Below are 17,694 nucleotides of genomic sequence, written 5' to 3'. Positions count from 1 at the left end.
ATCTGGACATTAGAAGTACTGCTGGGGAGGGCTCAGATGGAAATGAGAAACATGTTATTGGAAACTGGTGGAAAGATTAGCTGAAAGCTTACTGAATTGTGTTCTGCAGTTATGTGGAAAGAAAAACTTGTAAATGATGAATTTGATATTTAGCTTAGATTTCCAAGCAAGGTGTTAACTGTGTGGCCTGTTTTCTTCTTGCTTCTTATAATAAAATGTGAGAGAAAGAGATTGGTTGAGGAAAGAATTGTTAAGTAAAAAGGAACCAGAATTTGATGATTTGTGAAATTCTTAGCTTATCCAGATTGCAAAAGAAGCTAAAATTAGGAGATTCAATGTCAGGAAAGCATGCTCTGGAGAGAAATCTAAAAGTGTGGATGGACGACCTTTCATTAGTGCCTTGGAAGGATCAAAGTTCAGAGTGTTTAGTCTTATAAAGGGCTCTATAAAGGTGTGTGACTCATGGATCCCTCAGCTTTCTCAGCAGAAGCCACATGAGATGGGATTATCTAGAAAATTTCTGTAGGGGAGCCTCTTGTCTAATGGAGTGAATCCCTGAGATGTACACAGGAGATCCACAGGGCTCTTGGGAACTTTATGCCAGCAGAAACACTGCCAGCTTGGACCAAAAGGTACAGAGAGAGGACAAAATGAAAGAAAGCTGCTGGACCCCTAAAATTCTATAGGCAAGAAACAAGCTGATAAAACTACTCAGATGCAAATGTGTGCTACATTTCATAAAAGAAAGAGAGGATGCCTGTAAGGATGGAGACTTGAGCCAGAGAGGGTTATTCCCAGACTATGGAACCAAATGGAGTTTTCCTGGCTGAAAATTTTTTCTTCTATTTTCTTCTTTAAACCAAATGTCTATAATTAGTATCCTATGCCTATCCCACCATTGTACTTTGGGAGCAGATAACTTGTTTCTTGAGTTTCACAGGTTCACAGATGGAGGATAATTGTGTCTCAGATGCATTATTGCCAGAGCCTTACCCAAATCTGATTTAGAAGATGAGATTTGGAATTTTTGGACTAATGAGACTGAGATGAAATTTTGGACTTGATGCTATAATGAGTTGAGACTTTTGGGACCTTGGGATGGAATGAATGCATTTTGCGTGTGAGACAGATGTGACTATTTGGGGGCCAGTGTGCAGACTGTGGTAGGCAGGACAATGGCCCTCCAAAGATGTCCATGTCTTGTCCCTAGAACCTGTAAATATATTACATGGCAAAAGAAAATCAAGTCTGCAGAGGAGAATTAAATTTGCTAATCAGCTGACCTTAAAACAAGGAGAGTATCCTGGATTATCCAAGTGGGACTGATGCAATCCCAAGCATCCTTTAACCGGGATGAGGAAGGCAGAAGGGTCAGAGCGAGAGAGACGACAGAAAAACTAGACTGCTTTTTGCTGGCTTTGAAGATGGAAGGGGCCCACAAGCCAAGAAATATGGGCAGCCCCTAGACGCCGGAAAAGACAAGAAAATAAATTCTTTCTTAGAGCCTTCAGAAATGAACACAACCCTGCCAACACATTGATTTTAACCCAGTGAGACCCATTTCAGACTTCTGACCTCCAGAAGTATAAGATTATACATTTGTGTTGTTTTAAACCACTAGATTTGTGGTTACTTGTTACAGCAGCAATAGGAAACAAGTACAGTGACTATTGCTCATAGTAAGACTACTGTGTGCAGCCCACCATTTCTCTGTGGTTCATTTTGTCCTTAGAATATAACTCACCAGGCATGCATGGTCAAAATACTATGTTTCTAAGTCATTTGAAATAGTTATCCTGTGTATGGTTATTCCACCAACTTTATATATATTCAACTCATTTATTTCAGCTTATTTTTTACTTTTAGAGATGCTTTTGTTTTCTTTTTGAATTAACTTATTTTTTTCAAAAAAGTATGTGAAACATTTACATGATTCCCAAATTCCATTCCATCTCCCAAGTTCTCTCTTTCCCCTTACTGTTGACCATTATAAAAATTGGTTTTTGGTTTACCTTCTGCTATGAATGTTCAGTTATCCTCAAATTCATGCATTGAAATCGTGATCCCCAATGTAATGATATATGGAGATGGGGCCTTTGGGAGGTCATGCGGCAGAGCTATCACGAAGGGGTTAGTGCTCTTATAAGAAGAGACTTGCAAGAGCTTACTTCCTCTCTCTCTCAGCCATGTGAGGAGACAGCAAGAGGGCAGCTGTCTACAAACCAGGAAGTGGGCTCTCACCAGACACTGGCTCTGCCAGCGCCTTGATCTTGGACTTTCCAGCCTCCAGAACTATGAGAAATAAATGTTCATTGCTTAAGCCACCCAGTCGATGGTATTTTGTTATGGCAGTCCAAACCAAGATTCCTTCCTTTTGGACAAACACACACACACGTGCACACACACACACACACACGCACTTTGTTTCCTTTCTTATACAAAGATAGAAAGAAAACTATACACATTATCTCATACCTTGCTTCTTTTTTTAACTTAAAATATTTTGAAGATCACTTTTAATTGTATATGGAGATCTTCCTAGTTGCTTTTTACAGTGGCATAGCAGTCCACTGTACAGATGAACTCTAACTAATCTAACCACTTCCCTATTGTTGGATTTTGGATTGTTTCCAGTCTTTTAATGTTATAAATAATACTGCTGCCATGACTAGCTTTATTCATAAATCTTTTTATATTTTTGCTGGTGCAGCATTGGGATTCCTAGAAGTGAGATTGCTGCATCAAAAAGTAAATGCGTATGTGAATTTTCCTGGGTATTGTCAGATGACAGCTTTTAAAAAAATAGGTAGTTCTCAGAGATTATTTGCATGATGCTGAAGTCCAGAGCGTGACCTTAGGGAGAGTTGGGTGAAGAGGCGTGAAGGAGAAGAAAGTGTCACAGTTAAGATGAGGGTTTTGAGTGGGGCCATACATGTGGATGTTGAAATCAGAACTGGAAACGAGTGGAGGATTGTCATTAGATGCCAAAATTGTTAGCAAATGAGAGGAGTGACTAGGAGGCTGATGGACGGCAGCAGTGAGGAGTGGGCAAGGGTGGCAAAGCCATATGACATCAATCTCAAAGGATCTGGAGTTTCACCAAGAATGGGGAGATCAGGGTCAGGAAGCATAGAGGACTACTGTTCAATTCGCATAGACTGCTGACAGCAAACACTTCTTTCTCATAGTTCTGGAGGCTGGGGAATCCAAGACCACAGTGCCAGCAGACCTTGTGTCTGGTGAGAGATTGCTTCCTGGTTTGCAGATGGCCAACTTCTCATTGTACTGTCACATGGTGGAGAGCAGAGGGAAAGGTAGCAAGCTCTCTGTGTCTCTTCTTATAAGGGCACTAATCCCATTCATGAGGGCTCTACATTCCCCCTAATGACCTCCAAAGGCCCCATCTTCTAATGCCATCACATTGGGGATTAGGATTGTAACCTAGGAATTTGGGGGGGGAACACAAACATTCAGTCCTTAGCAATGAAATTCTGGGGATATAAGAAGTGAAACAGGCGACCACTAGAGAGGGCCTAAAGGGAAGAGCGTCCTAGGGGACAGCTAGATTTCGGTAAGGCAAGAGGTTTGTGGAATGTCCTGAGAGGAGTTTCATAGTGCAGGAGTGCTTCTCACGGGGTGGGAGGACAACCGGAAGTGTTTGGGGGGAGAGAGGTGGTGGTTTGCGTCACCAATGGGAAAGCACAGAGAGGCGTTGAGCTGAGGACTTGGGAGCTCAGGGAGGGAGCCAGGAGGACTGATGGTAACTGATATGATTAAGAATGTGTGGTGTAGAGACACGGTTGGCTGATTACCCAACATCCATCCCCCGCTGTAACCCCCTGCCCCCATTTCTCCTTCCCAGAAGAGCCTTGAGGCGGTTTCACTATCTATCTTCAAGCCTTGCACTTGTCCCTTCCCTAGACGTAGGGAGTGGGTCCTAACTGGTTAAAGCCATCAGGGAAATTCTGTTTTCATACCCAAAGTTTGGTTCAGACGTAGGCATGTGACTCAATTGTGTCCAATGGGAAGCAAGAGGATATCTTCTGGTGTCTTCCGGGAATTATTTTCTCATTCTTCATGAATCACACAATGATAAGATAGCCACTCTTCTGCTTCAAGAAGTTATTGTTTCTGGTGTAATTCTTGGAACTCCTGTAGCCATCTTGGGACCATGAAGCCTCATTAACAAGCTGATAACAAGCTGATACGCTGGGGCTGACAGAACAAAAAGATGGAAGGAGTCTGGGTTCTTGATGATTGTGCAAGCTGCTGAATCAATCAGTCCCAAAGCTGCCATGTTCTCATGAGAAACAATTAATGTCCTTATATACTACTGTGAGTTGGGCTATCTGTTTTTTTGCATCCGTGAGAGTCATAACTGACACTATGAGCCTGGAAGAGGTTGGGAAATGTACTCATTTGTCAGACATATTACCAACTGTATAGGTGTTTGTCACTAAAAACATGTAAAGAGATAGACAGATAGACAGATGTGTCTGTGTGTATACACTTGCATATAGATTATCTCTAACAGGGTTCTACGAAACTGGTAACAATGTTTGCCTTTGTGGAGAGAAACGCCTCAGGGGCAGGGTTGGAAAGGAGATCCACTTTCCACTGTTTGCCATTTTCCCTTTTCAGTTTTGCATCCTGTGCATGTATTATCTAGTCAAGCAAGACAAAAACTCAATAGCATAAAATACATGTTGAAAGTAGTAAAGAACCTAAATGACATTGCAGAAAATAAAATTAGTGACGGAGAGGGCAAACTTAGGGAAATCTTCTGGAATGCCTTGACAACAGATCAAAGAGATGAAGCTGATGAGAGAGAGGATGACAACTCTGAAGAGAAACCGTGGAGCCCATCAAAAAAATGGAATGGAAGCAATAATCAAAGGCACTAAGTATTACTTTTCTAAGATGAGAAATGATGACGATCAAAAGAGCTGAATCATGTTTCAGTAAAAAAATAATAACAAAAAATCTGATATTTCAATGCATCCTGGTGAAGATTCCATATTCAGGTATATTGAGAAAAGAAATTCAGTCTGGACTCAGATTTCTCCCTGATAAAGAAATTGGAGTAAATGCTGCAGCATCATTTCTTAAGCAGATGTTATGTCCATCGTTGTCTTGGGAAACTGGGATGGGTATGCTCTGAAAGAAAGACGCATGCTTGGGAAGTGCTATAGACTATATACTTCCTTTCGAAATTTATAAAGCCCATTAATTTAGTGAAAAATAAATTATTTATATTTGTTTACCCATATTTCCCAACAACAAATGTTATGCCTCTATTAATATCCATAGAAAAGTGTCTTGTATACACTACTTTGGGAATTATTTAGCAGCAGAGTTCTAGGATGGTGACCCAAGAATTCTTGGCTCCCCAAAGTGTTCATATGTAAAAGTAACAGGAATATGTTCTTTATAGCCTAAATATGTAAAGTTTTAGAAAATGTATCCTTCCATACACCCCTCCTGTAAGGACACTGCCGACATGAACTCTAAGGCTAAACTTTTGTGCAGAGTTTATTTAGAGATGGGGATGACCAGAGGCAGTGGGGTGTGATGGAAAGAGTACCAGAACAGGAGTCAGAAAATTGGATGTTAAATACAACCCAAGGTGTATATCAGTTACTTGTTATGTGATCTTCAGCTGGTTATCTTAACTTTCAGGGTCTCAATTCCATCATCTGAAAAATGGGAATAATTTCTACTTCCTTAGCCTGCTGGAGGATTAAACGGGATAAAAAAATATAAGATTAAACTTGAAAGGATGCCAAAAATATATGTAGAATTTCAGTTTGAGTTCCCCCAGAAGTAGACCCTGAGACAACGATTCAAGTACAAGCAGTTGATTGGGAGGTGATCCCAGGAAACATTAGTTGAGGAGTAGGGAAGTGAGACAGAGAAGGCAAGGAAGCCAGTAAAGGTGAATTAACAACAAGCCAGTTACCACTGTGGGCAACTGGGGTTTGACCCCACTGGCCAGCTCTGGGTGACTGTGAAGAACAGGGACCTCGGAGTTATCCCATCAGTGAGAGGAGGGAGGTAGGGTATCTATACTCCTGTTCCCATCAGTCATTTGCTGTAGCTGCTGGGGGTGGGTGTTAATTCCCTGTCCCTTGTAGCTTGGCCCCTACTCATGCAGGGAGAGCTCCAGCAGCCCAAGGGGGCCCCCAGGAAAAGAGAGTTGCAGATGCTGGCAGGTGGAAGTTATGGAAATAGTGGTCCCGAGGGGATACAGGTGGAGCACTGACAGTATCTGTTATATTAACCATTTTTCAAGTCCTATTTCAAACAGTATGCTAATAATCATCAAAAGATATTTTAATGTTTCCCCAAATCTCTTTTCCAAATATTATCTCAAGACCTGCTTTGTCCGTGGAGCCCACACTTGACCCTGAACTCCTATCACCCATAGCATAGCCCTGGTTTAGCCTTCCCAAGCTTGCTCTTCCTGAGACTTCTCTCCCCCTCCCCTCCCCTCCTCCTACCCGTCTCTAGCAAGGGATTGGGAATGCATGGATGCTCGGGAAGGACTTGTTAATTGATAGCCTTAAATTCTGACTGTGCCTTTGTTTTTTGCTCCTATATATTCCCATTTCCATCCAGAAGCTTCATTTTAGAGGCAGATACCTCCGGATGAGAACGGTGTGCTGGGGAGGCCTGCATAAATAAAACTCTCGGCTGATAGCCAAGGCTTTTCTTCAAATTAGATTTTATCTTTCCCCCCAGCAAAATGCTTAGTGGAACTGCTTGCATGGAGCAAAACGAACTGGCTTGAGTTACTTGTCACTCTGAAGCAACTCTCTTGGGACATTTATGTTTTAAAAACATCTTCTTATCTCAGAATCTTCTCTCTCCCCGGATGCCAGCTCCTCCTCCCCCGGTCTCCTTCGTCTGGGTGCCAGCCCCTGGGGTCAGAGCCACAGCTCCTTCAGCCTCTGCTGGTTCTGCAAACCGTTCAGGTATCTCCTTTCTCCCTAACCAATGTGGGGACCTCTCAAAGTTGCTTCTCAGCTGGAGAAGGTGACCTTGCCAACAGAAGACAGTCCGTTGGCCTAAGACCTGGCATGCGTGAGGGGTCAGCAGTGACACAGGCCCTCCCCTGCAAGGATTTCTGTCTCCCCGCCCTCCCCTAAGCCTGGCATCTGGAACCTGTACTCATTCCTGGGAAACAATGGAGGGGCTTGGTCTTTTCCGTCATCAGTTTTTTGGTTCACAGGAGGTGAAAGCCCTAGAAAAACTCAAAAACAGCGCCTAGAACAGCCCACTGCCAGTTCTCAAAAACACCAGTGATCTGCTCGTGGCTTTATTTTTTCGATAGCATGTATCAGAGCCGCCTGCATTTTTTCCCACTCAATTGAGTGACTTTTTGATGGATTTGACTGGTTCTTTTGGCATCGCATAGGCACAAAGTTGAGCTGGGGCTCCACGGAGGCGGCGAAATCAGACATGAATAATAATCAAAATAACCCTTCACAACATGTGGAAGTTTCCAAAGACCTTTCCCGTGCATTTACCTCGTTCCATCCGAAAGCACCCTGTGACATAGGCAGGGCCATGCCTCCCATTTTCCTCATGGAGGACATGGAAGCCCAGACACAGGTGCTGGCTTGTCCCTGGGCCTGACTAAACCTGGACTCCTTGCCCAGGTCTCTTTCCACATTGGAAAGAGAGAGAGAGAGAGACAGAGAGAGAGAGAGAGAGAGAGAAACAGAGAGAGAGAGAGGAGCTGCCTAGTGGGGCCTACATGGCCAGAGGCTGGGTCAGAGGCTCTTCGGGACATTAGCTGGGGAAGGGCCCAATGGGATTCAGGGAATCTGGCTCTGAGAAAGCAAACATCAGGGCATTGGGCGACAGCTTGAGACTGAGACCCTGATGAGATCTGAGCGAGTCCCAGGACTTGCAGGGGACCTGAAGATACTGGGCACATTAACAAGCCTGCAGGCACTTCACCTGCTTGTCTCCGAGGGCCGGTGCCAGGCACAGCTGTGAGATGGGCACACTTGGTCTTCAGGTCCTGCTGGCTCCCTGTTCTGCCATGCCGACCTTTCGAACAGCTCCCGTTGGCCTCTGGGCGCATCTTCTGCTCCTCCTTGGCCCCAGGCTCACTTGCCCTGGCTTCATTTTGCTGGTCTCTCCCTTCTCCCGGCTCACTATTTCCATCTTCCTCATCCCCAGGGGAACCCGCTGCCCCACTCCCCCTTCCTGGGACCCAGCTCTCTTTGTTCACGGAGGTAAGAAACTGCTTGCCAGAGAATACCTCGCCGGGCCTCCGTCTTCTCAGGTGAAATGCACTAGTTTTTTCAGGAGACTTCTGGGGATGGTGCTCCTCCTCACCTTGGCCCAAGCTATCCCTTTCCTTGGAGGACCCTCAAATCCTGCCTCCTCCAAGGCTCTCTTGACTGCTCTGGGCCACCTTGACCCTGGGTTTCTGGGACCTAGGGGGAGGCTGAGTTGATTGGGTTGTGGCCCCCAGCTTCTTTCTCCTTCTTTGGAGTGCTCCTTCCTCCAGCTTTTCTCCACCCACTTTCCCACCTCCTTCTCCTCGTCCCTCCTCCTCTCTCTGTTGTCATACACACACACTGCATTTCCAGTGTCCTCATGATCACTCCCTGTTCTTCTTACCAAAACCGTGTGGGGACTAAGATGCCTCTTCCCCCAGGTTCTTCAGATCTCGTCAGCGCAATGGAGCTCTCATGGTGGAACTCCAGCCCTTGGCTGGGGCAGGTTTGGGTGAGGTGGTGAGTTCATCTGGAAGCTCCTGAAATTTACCAGAGGGGTGTGAGTCCCTAGTTTGTGACAAGCACCCAATCGACTTCTTATCAATTGACTTTTTATCATTTTGACGTATCTTGTCTCTAACTCCCATCACCCAGCGGACAGAAAGCCTCTTCCCCGCTTGGAGGGATTTCACATGACTGTTAAATGGGATGCTGTGGAGTGTGGAGTGAGAGGGGAGACGGGAGCAGCTGTGGTCAGAAGAGAGGTTGCTGCTTCTGCCTGTCCGGTCCGCCTGGGCCTCTGGGTACCTCCTCTGCCTGGAGGGTGGAAGTTCCATCCTCTGCTCATGGCCCCCAAGCTCCCAAGCTGCAGGCCCCCTCCCACCTCCCACAAGCTCAGGGTGCAGGCGGCCCGTGTGAGGTCACTGCTGGGCACCCAGCCCGGAAGTGAGGGCAGACAGCACTGGCCACTGTGGCCTGACGCAGGCCACAGACTCCATGGCGCCCCTGGGGATGTGTCCTTGGTTCTGGGCCCTCCCCACCCCACCCCAATTTCCTTTTGAAGGGCATAACAAAGGCGAGGGCCCCCTCCCCTGGTCCTGCTATGCCAAATGTGAATCATATTTCATTTATGGCTTTTCTTTCAGTGAAAAACACATAGTTTGACCAATTAAAGCCTCTTTTGGACTAAGCCCCTGACAGAATTGGAGAGGCAATGGAAAAGGACACCCTGTTCCTATGGTTTTTCATCTCTCTCTCCTGTTTTTTTTCTTCTTGGTCACGGTTCAGATTTAGAGGGAAGCAGGGATGGGAATAAACTGTGTCCTTTCTGGCCTCTTGGCGGCTGTAGGGTTCCAGCTCCCAGCTGTGCAGTCAGCGCTCCAGGAGCTGAGGCCAGGCCCAAGAGGTAGAAATGTCCTTGGAGAGGTCTCTGTGAGCCCCTGGAGTCTAGGAGAGGAAGGAGGGGAAAGCTGCCTGGAGCCCATGGGCTGCTCCTGCTGGGAGGGCCAGGGGCTGGAAGGGAGCCCCACAGTGGGTGTGAGAGGAAGGGAGCAGGGAGGGCAGGATGGAGAGGGCGGTGGGGTCTGGGGTACCCCTCACTGGCTGGGCCTGGTGTCATGAAGGGCTGCAAGCCTAAGCTAAGGAGTATTGAGACAGCACCCTGGGCAGGCCAGTGGCGCTGTCCTGTAAGCCCTGGAGACAGTGGCTCTGCGAGTCCTGGAGATGGCATTGGGGCAGAAGAGGAAACGTGGTACATGTGATGTGGCGAAGGCAGCCAATGGGTCAGTTTGTAAGACCCTCTGGGAACTCTCAGAATCACTGAGCAAGAAGGTTGGGGGTGTCCTTTCTGAGCAGGTGGGGTCAAGCTCCAGTAGCATATGCATCCTTCCTGTCAGGGGGACCCTACTGGGCTGGAAAGATGGGGGGAAATCAAGTCACAGGAGAGTGGAAGGAAGGAATGCAAGTAAACTTGTTGAATACCCATGTACCTGGCGTGGCATCATATAATTCACATGTGGCTCCTTTTATTCCAGCAATAACCCATTCATTCATTTCTTCAGTTACCCATTTCTTTGTGGGATCATTCAACAGCCATTTACTGAGATCCTTCTGTGTGTCAGGCACTTTTCTAGGCACCAAGGATATGAGTCAAATGAGACATGGCCCCTCCCTCCAAGAGCTTACAGTCCAGAGGGAGAGACACTAATGGCAGGGGGTCCCCTCTGTTAGGCTGGGTAACCATGGTGGTGGCTTCCTGGAGGAGGTGACCTTTGAGCTAAGTTTGAAGGATTTAACTAAAAGGGCAATGAAAGGATGGTGGTGGGGAGTGGTTGCAGTGTTCCTTGTGGAGGAAGGAAAGTGGGTGTAGGCACAGAAAATGTGGAGGAAGTATAAATGGTTCCATGTGACAAGGCCAAGGCTTTGAGACAGGCTCAGAGGTATGAGGTGAGAGGGCCTTTTGAGGGTCCAGGGCCTGTAATAGGGTCTGAACCCAGCAGAGTACCTTTATAATACTTGCTTATTATTGTTATTTATTTGGTGAGTGACATGACAAGCTTACCATGTGAAAAATTCCATTCTGACATCAGTGACGGGGGCCAACTTGAACTTAGGGAGTCCTGTTGAGGACTGTGGCTATGATTTGGGGGAGAAGTGACAAGACCTGAATTAGGACAGTGGTTTCGGAGATGGAGAGAGGTGAGTGGTTTGGGGGCTAGTGGGGAAGTGGAAAGGATGGGACGTGACTGGATGTGGAGGCTGAGGTGATGACCACATCTTTTAGCTTGTGCAAGTTGTGTGTGACCCCTGCTATCAGACCCTGCTATCGATATGAGGAATTTAGCAGAGAAAGACACAGGCATGGTCCGTCTTCCCATGGGAATGACAGCCTAAGGAGGGAAGACAGTGAACAAGAAGTGAAATGCGGGGTATATGCCACTGGTGCAGGGTCTCTAGGGAGACCAAGGAAACCAGACAGGAAAAGGGGCAGTTTGAGACAGAGGGCGGAAAGCAGGACTTGGAGTGATTCTCCTTTCACAGATGGTGGGGCCACTGAGTGCATTGCCGGCTGAAGGCTGGCGCATTTTGCCAAGAACACACGTGGAGGAGCATGCTTACAGGTTTGGGCATGCTGAATTTGGGTGCCTGTGGGACCTCCACGTGGTGATGTCCAGAAGGTGGTCAGATAGATAAGGGTGGTACTCATCACAGGGCTTATGACTAAATATTTGGGTTTGAGTCTATTAACATATATGTGACAGTTGAGGCCATGGGATGGGGTCATCCGATGAAAAGAAGGAAGGGAAAAGAAGGAGTCATGGAAATCATTGGCTTTCCCTCTTCTCTTTCTCTCTCTCTCTTTTTGATAAAGCAGTAAATTCTAATTAACAAACTTTTGGGGAAGATAAAATAGCACATGATGAGTATTCAAGCAGTACAAGAAGGTGTACGATGAATTGGGAGTCCTCCTCTCTTGATCCCTAGTAACCCAGGCCCCATCCCCAGAAGCAAATTAGTTTCTTTTGTATTTAGGAGATGTTCTAAGCCTAAAAAGCAATTTTATACAAATTATTAGCACACTATGTTTGTCTTTCTACATCTTTCTTTTAAAACTTAACTAAATATCTTGGAGATCATTTCTTATTAGTACTAAAAGTCTACCTAATTCTTTTATACAGCTGCATAATATTCCATCATATGCCTATCCCATAATTTAATTAATCAGTTCCTTATAAATGGGAATTCAGTATGTTTCCACGCTTTTGATAGATAAACAATACTGCAAAAATATCCTTGTTTATACAACATTATTTAGGGATAAATTTTGGCTACATGTAAGAGAAAACTCAAACAACAGAGATTTAAACAATATAGAAGTTTACTTTTTCTCATGTCATGAGAAATCTGGGGAAGGCAAATGCTGGCATTGGTTTAGTGGCTAAATGATATCATGGCAAGATCTCCATGTTCTTTTCTTTGTGGTTACAAGATGGCTGCTCCAGATCCAGCCACCACATCCACATTCCAGGCAGGAGGGAAGACAACAAAGGGGAGAAAGGGTGCATCATCAGCTGTCTGTTATTTTTTAAGGGGATTTTTTGGAAGTCTTCCAAAAATTTTTTGCTTACATCTCATTGGCCAGACCTGTGTCAAGCAACCAACCTTATCTCGAAGGAGGCTGGAAAATTTCTTTTAGTTTGGCTCATTGCTCTGCCAACAAAATCAGGTTCTGTTGTAAAGAAGCAGAGAATTGGCATTTGGTATATGTCTAGTAGATTTTATCTCTAGTAAAAATTCTTATAAATGAAATTGCTGGATTAAATCCTCTCATACATTTAAATTTTGATTGTGCCAAATTGCCCTCCAAAGGGGTTTTACCAATTAGACTTCTACAACACACGAGTTTCTGCCTTTCTACATCGTTGCCCACAGACTGTTGCCAAATTCTTCATGTTTTGCTAATCTGATGGATGAAAAATGACCTCTCATTGTTTTAATTTGCATTCCTTTCATTGTGAGTGAGCTTGAGTATGTTTTTATGTGCTTTAAAACATTGGCATTTAAAGGGTGATAGAAGAAAATCTCATAAGGGAGATTGAGAAACAGTGACTGGGAAAGGAGGAGAAAACCAGAAGTTCGGATCAAAGAGAGAGGGAGGAGCTTCAAGGAGGAGAGAAGGATGTAAGGGACACTGTCAGATGTTGCAAAGAGGCAAGATAAGGAGAAAGAAGTGCCCATGGGGTTTGGCAACATGGAGGCCTCTTGGGACCCCAGAAAGAGTAGGTTTAGTTGGAGGAGAAACCAGGTGAGCCTCCTCTCGTGTGAAGTATTAGTTTTTCTGTTATTTAAATAAGTAGTTGAATTCAGAGGGGTTAAATAACTTGCTCAAGGTCACAGAGCTTGTAAAGGGGAGATTTGAATCCAGGTGTGTTGGACACCCAGAATCTCTGTGGGTGAATTCCACACAGGTGGTGGCGGAGGGAGAACGTTTGTTTAGAATTGCCTTACAGACCTGGAAGAGGCCTTTGAGATGGTGGGTCCACTGGCCCCATTTAACAAATGAAGGAACTGAATGCCATTAAGTTGAAGAGACTTGTTGGAAAGTGTGGGAACCTTGCAAGAACCCAGATCCTGCTTTGATTCAGGGCATTTTGTGGGATCACTTCTTTCTCCAGCAGGGAGCGCTAGGCAGTAGGTTGGGCTAAGTAGAACTCACCTGAGTCAGTCAGCACCTTGGACAAAGCAACTTTCTTGGGTCTTAGGGAAGTAGTCCCCAGCCCACTGAAGGAAGACATAGGTCCAACTTATGTTCTTAAAAAAGATCAGGCTATTGGTAATTTCTGGGTCTTGTCGGTAGGTAGCCCTTTGGGAGTGGTCTGGGAGCTTAAAGCAGACTCTGTGCCCTGCTGAGAATTGCTGTTCGATCTTCTCTCATGACAGATCCTCTAAATTGCCCCACCTGCGGTCAGTAACATTGGGATTATCATCTATCCTTGGCTCTCAATAAAGCCAACCAGATGGCCATAACTCTAGCCTGTTTGATGGTTTATTCACTGATTCATTTTAAACATTTTTACAATTGGGCTTAAAATAACTGATTGTTATTCTAATAAAATATGGATTATCATTCAGATAATCCTTTTTTTTTTTTTTTTTAAGATTGGCATCTGAGCTAACATCTGTTGCCAATCTTCTATCTTCTCTTTTTTTTCCTTCTTCCCAAAGCCCCCCAGTACATAGTTGTATGTTTTAGTTGTAGGTCCTTCTGGCTCTGCTATGTGGGATGCCACCTCAGCATGGCCTGATGAGCGGTGCCATGTCGGTGCCCAGGATCCAAACCAGTGAAACCCTGGGCTGCTGAAGTAGAGCATGTGAACTTAACCACTTGGCCGCAGCTGGCCCTCAGATAATCCTTGTTGAAGAGTTTGTTCAGGGTGGCAATGTGCCCAGCCTCAAAAGACAAATCATGGTTGGCTAAGCCAATCATGGTAATATGTTCCTTTTTTGCTAGATACTCACTTTCCCAGAGAGCCTTGTAACTGGATGGTGGAGGAGGGTCATGTGACACAGTCTGGCCAATGAGAAGAGCATTAAATCTTCTACCTCTTCTTGTCTTTCATTATTTATTTATTTATTCTTAAAGATTGGCACCTGAGCTAACAACTGTTGCCAATCTTTTTCTTTTCTGCTTTTTCTCCCCCAATTCCCCCAGCACATTGTTGTACATTCTAGTTGTGGGTCCTTCTAGTTGTGGCATGTGGAATGCTGCCTCACCATGGCCCAAGGAGTGGTGCCATGTCCATGCCTAGGATCCGAACCCTGGGCTGCCGAAGTGGAGCACGTGAACTTAAGCACTTGGCCACAGGGCAGGCCCGTCTTCTTGCCTTTAATGTGGATCTGGTGCCTAGAGCAGAAGCAGCCATCTCGTCACAGGAAGCGACAATAAGAGATCAAACAACCTGGGGATGGAGGACAGAAAGATGGGTGCTTGATGACTTTGTCACCAACCCTGGACTCCCAACCTTCAGGTTCCTTGCTATGGGAGATAATTAAGCATCTTTATTGTTTAAGGCACGTTACTCATGTTTCTGAGTATTTGTAGCAAAAACATTCCTCTTATACGCTCAGGTTTTTTATTTATACAAAGGCTCACTCATTATTCAGTGAATTACATTCTTCACTTAATGTATTTTGGAGATTTATTTATATATTACACACAGGTCTGCCTAATTTGTTTTTTTCCCCCACAGGCATAGAGTATTCCATTACCATAGATATACTACAATTTATTGCCCATTTCCCTTTTGGTTGAAATTTAGATCGCTTCCAGTTTTTTGCTTCTATGAAGCAGAGATGTAATGAACATCTTGAACATACGCATCGGCCGCTTTTGTCAGTAGACCTGGAAGTGAATTTTCTAACAGTGGAATTGCTGGATCAAATGCTATATGAGTGGTAAAATTTGGTGGTGTTGCCCAGTTGTCCTCCAGAAGGGCTCCAATCAGTATACACACCCACTAACAGTGCCCATGCATACCTGGTTCCCCAAACTCTCCTCAGACTGCTCCTGTTAAATGTTTGTATTCTTGACAGTACAGTTTAAAAAAGGTATATTATTGTTTTAATTTGCATTTACTTATTTATGATTAAGGAAGAGCATTTTTTCTTATGTATATTGGACATCTGCATTTCTTCTTTTGTAACCTCTTGTTTTTACCCTTTCCTCTATTTTTTCTATCGGGTTGTTAGGCCTTTTCTGATTTGTACAAATTTTTTATGCATGTGTGAATTTGGAAAACTAGCCCATTGATAAGTGTGTTACGTATTTTATCCCTAGTTTGCTATTTATCTTTTACCTTTTTGATGGTATTTTTCATTCCTGAAACGATTTTAATTTTATGGAGTTGAATGTATCGATCATTTCCTCTATTGCTTCTGGATTTTTATCTTATTTAGAAAGGACTTTGCACTCCAGGATTATAAATACATTTACCATTTTTTTCCCTCATACTTTCATGCTTTCTTTTTTACACTTAAATATTTGCTTCAACTGGATTTTGTTTTGGTTGAAAGAGTAAGATAAGGATTTGCTTCTCCAAACAGGCCCCCGTGCTGCTGGTTCTGAGGAACCAGACTTGCATCTGGGGACCAGGATAGTCATGGTTAGCTTCCTGTTCCCTTCAGATCCAGACAGTCCTTGGAGGGTTGAAGACACCAGGAAGATGAATGTCGTAACCCAGAGGAATGATGCTCTGTGGGAATTTCCAGCACTGGAGCGGATGGGATGAGGGAGGAAATTGAGGAATGGGAGGTCTGTCCTGAATCCGTGACCTTCAGGATGATGACTCTGTTTTGAAGGGTCTGCTCTGAGAAGCCTCCTAGCGTGGCCTGGATGTGAGGGACTCTCAGGATTTCCTTCTCACACACGACTAGCCAGAAGTGTCAGTGAGGACACAGACAATATTGCAGGGGCTCTTCTAAGCTCGCTCTGATGGGTACAAACACAGTCTTCATTCCCCAGGTGGCCAGAAACAACTCTATTAACTGCGTCTTGGTCTTGGCTTTCTCTCCTCCTCCTCCCTCAGTCAGTCACTTATTGGCTGTAGGCCTTGCCCAGTTCCTCATGCCGTGCCAATCCCACTCTGGGGAGCCTTTCTGCTAAAACTCCCAAGACGGAGTGCTTGGCACAAAGGAAATTGAAGTTATCCATGGATTTATATGGCAAATGCTTGAGATAGTTCCCAGGAGCGTAGATTTTGCAGATGAACTTGCTGAAACCATCTTTAAGATTGCTTAAGAAACTAACATAAAAGGGAGTGATAACATTAGAGTTGGCAAGGATGTGGAGCAACTGGACTTCTCATACGTTGCTCGTGCGCATGTACAACTGCGTTGGGAAACTGTCTGGCAGCATCTGCTAAAGCTGCGCATTCCCATACCTGATGACACAGCAATTCCACTCCGTGGTATGTACGCAACGGAAATGTGTGCACGTGTTCACTAAAAGACACGCACTAGAGATGTCGATGGCAGCAATGTTTGTAATAGTCTCAAAATGGAAATAACTCAGTTGTCTGTAGATAAGAGAGTGAATAAATAAGTTGTGGCGGAGTCACACAGTGGAATACTATTTGGCAATTAAAAAAATAGAACAAACCAGTATTATAGGTGTTATGGGCTAAATTGTGTCCTCTCCCCAAATTCGTTTGTTGAAATCCTAACCCCCAGTACTCCACGTGACTGTATCTGGAGATAGAGTCTTTAAAAAGGCAATTGAGTTAAAATGAGATCATTAGGGCAGGTCCTAATCCAATATAGCTGGTGTTCTTGTAAAAAGAGTAAATTAAGACACAGACACACAGGGAAGACCACACGAAGACACAGGGAGAAGACGGCCATCAACGGGCCAAGGAGAGAGGCCTCAGAAGAAACCAACGCCGCTGACACCCTGATTTCAGACTTCCAGCCTCCAGAACTGTGAGAAAATAAATTTCTGTTTAAGCCACTCAGTCTGTGATACTTTGTTTTGGTGGCCCAAGCAGACTAATAAAACATTTGACCACATGAATGAATCTCATAGACATTATATTGAGTGAATGAAATGAGATGTCAAGCATACATGCTGTATGATTCCATTTATCTGGAATTTAATAACAGGCAAAATGAATTGGTTGGCTTTGAAGGGATGACTATTGACTGGGAAGTGGGTGGGAGGGAGACATCTAGGGCACTGGAAATGTTTTATATCTTGAGCTGGGTGGTAGTTACATGGTTATATATCTACATAAAAATTTACCAAGCTGTATACACGAGATTCTTAAGATTTGTGCACTGTATTATTTATAGGCTATATCTAATAAAAGAATTACAAAAAAGATTCTTGAGAAGAGACATGAGCATTTTGGGGTCGGCATCACCTCCGTATGGCTTTTACCAACAAAGAGATGGGAATGCAGGCCAA

This window comes from Equus asinus, chromosome 15 (genome assembly GCF_041296235.1).
Source record: "Equus asinus isolate D_3611 breed Donkey chromosome 15, EquAss-T2T_v2, whole genome shotgun sequence".
In the NCBI taxonomy this organism is placed as follows: Eukaryota; Metazoa; Chordata; class Mammalia; order Perissodactyla; family Equidae; genus Equus; species Equus asinus.
Note: the sequence above shows the minus strand (reverse complement) of the source record.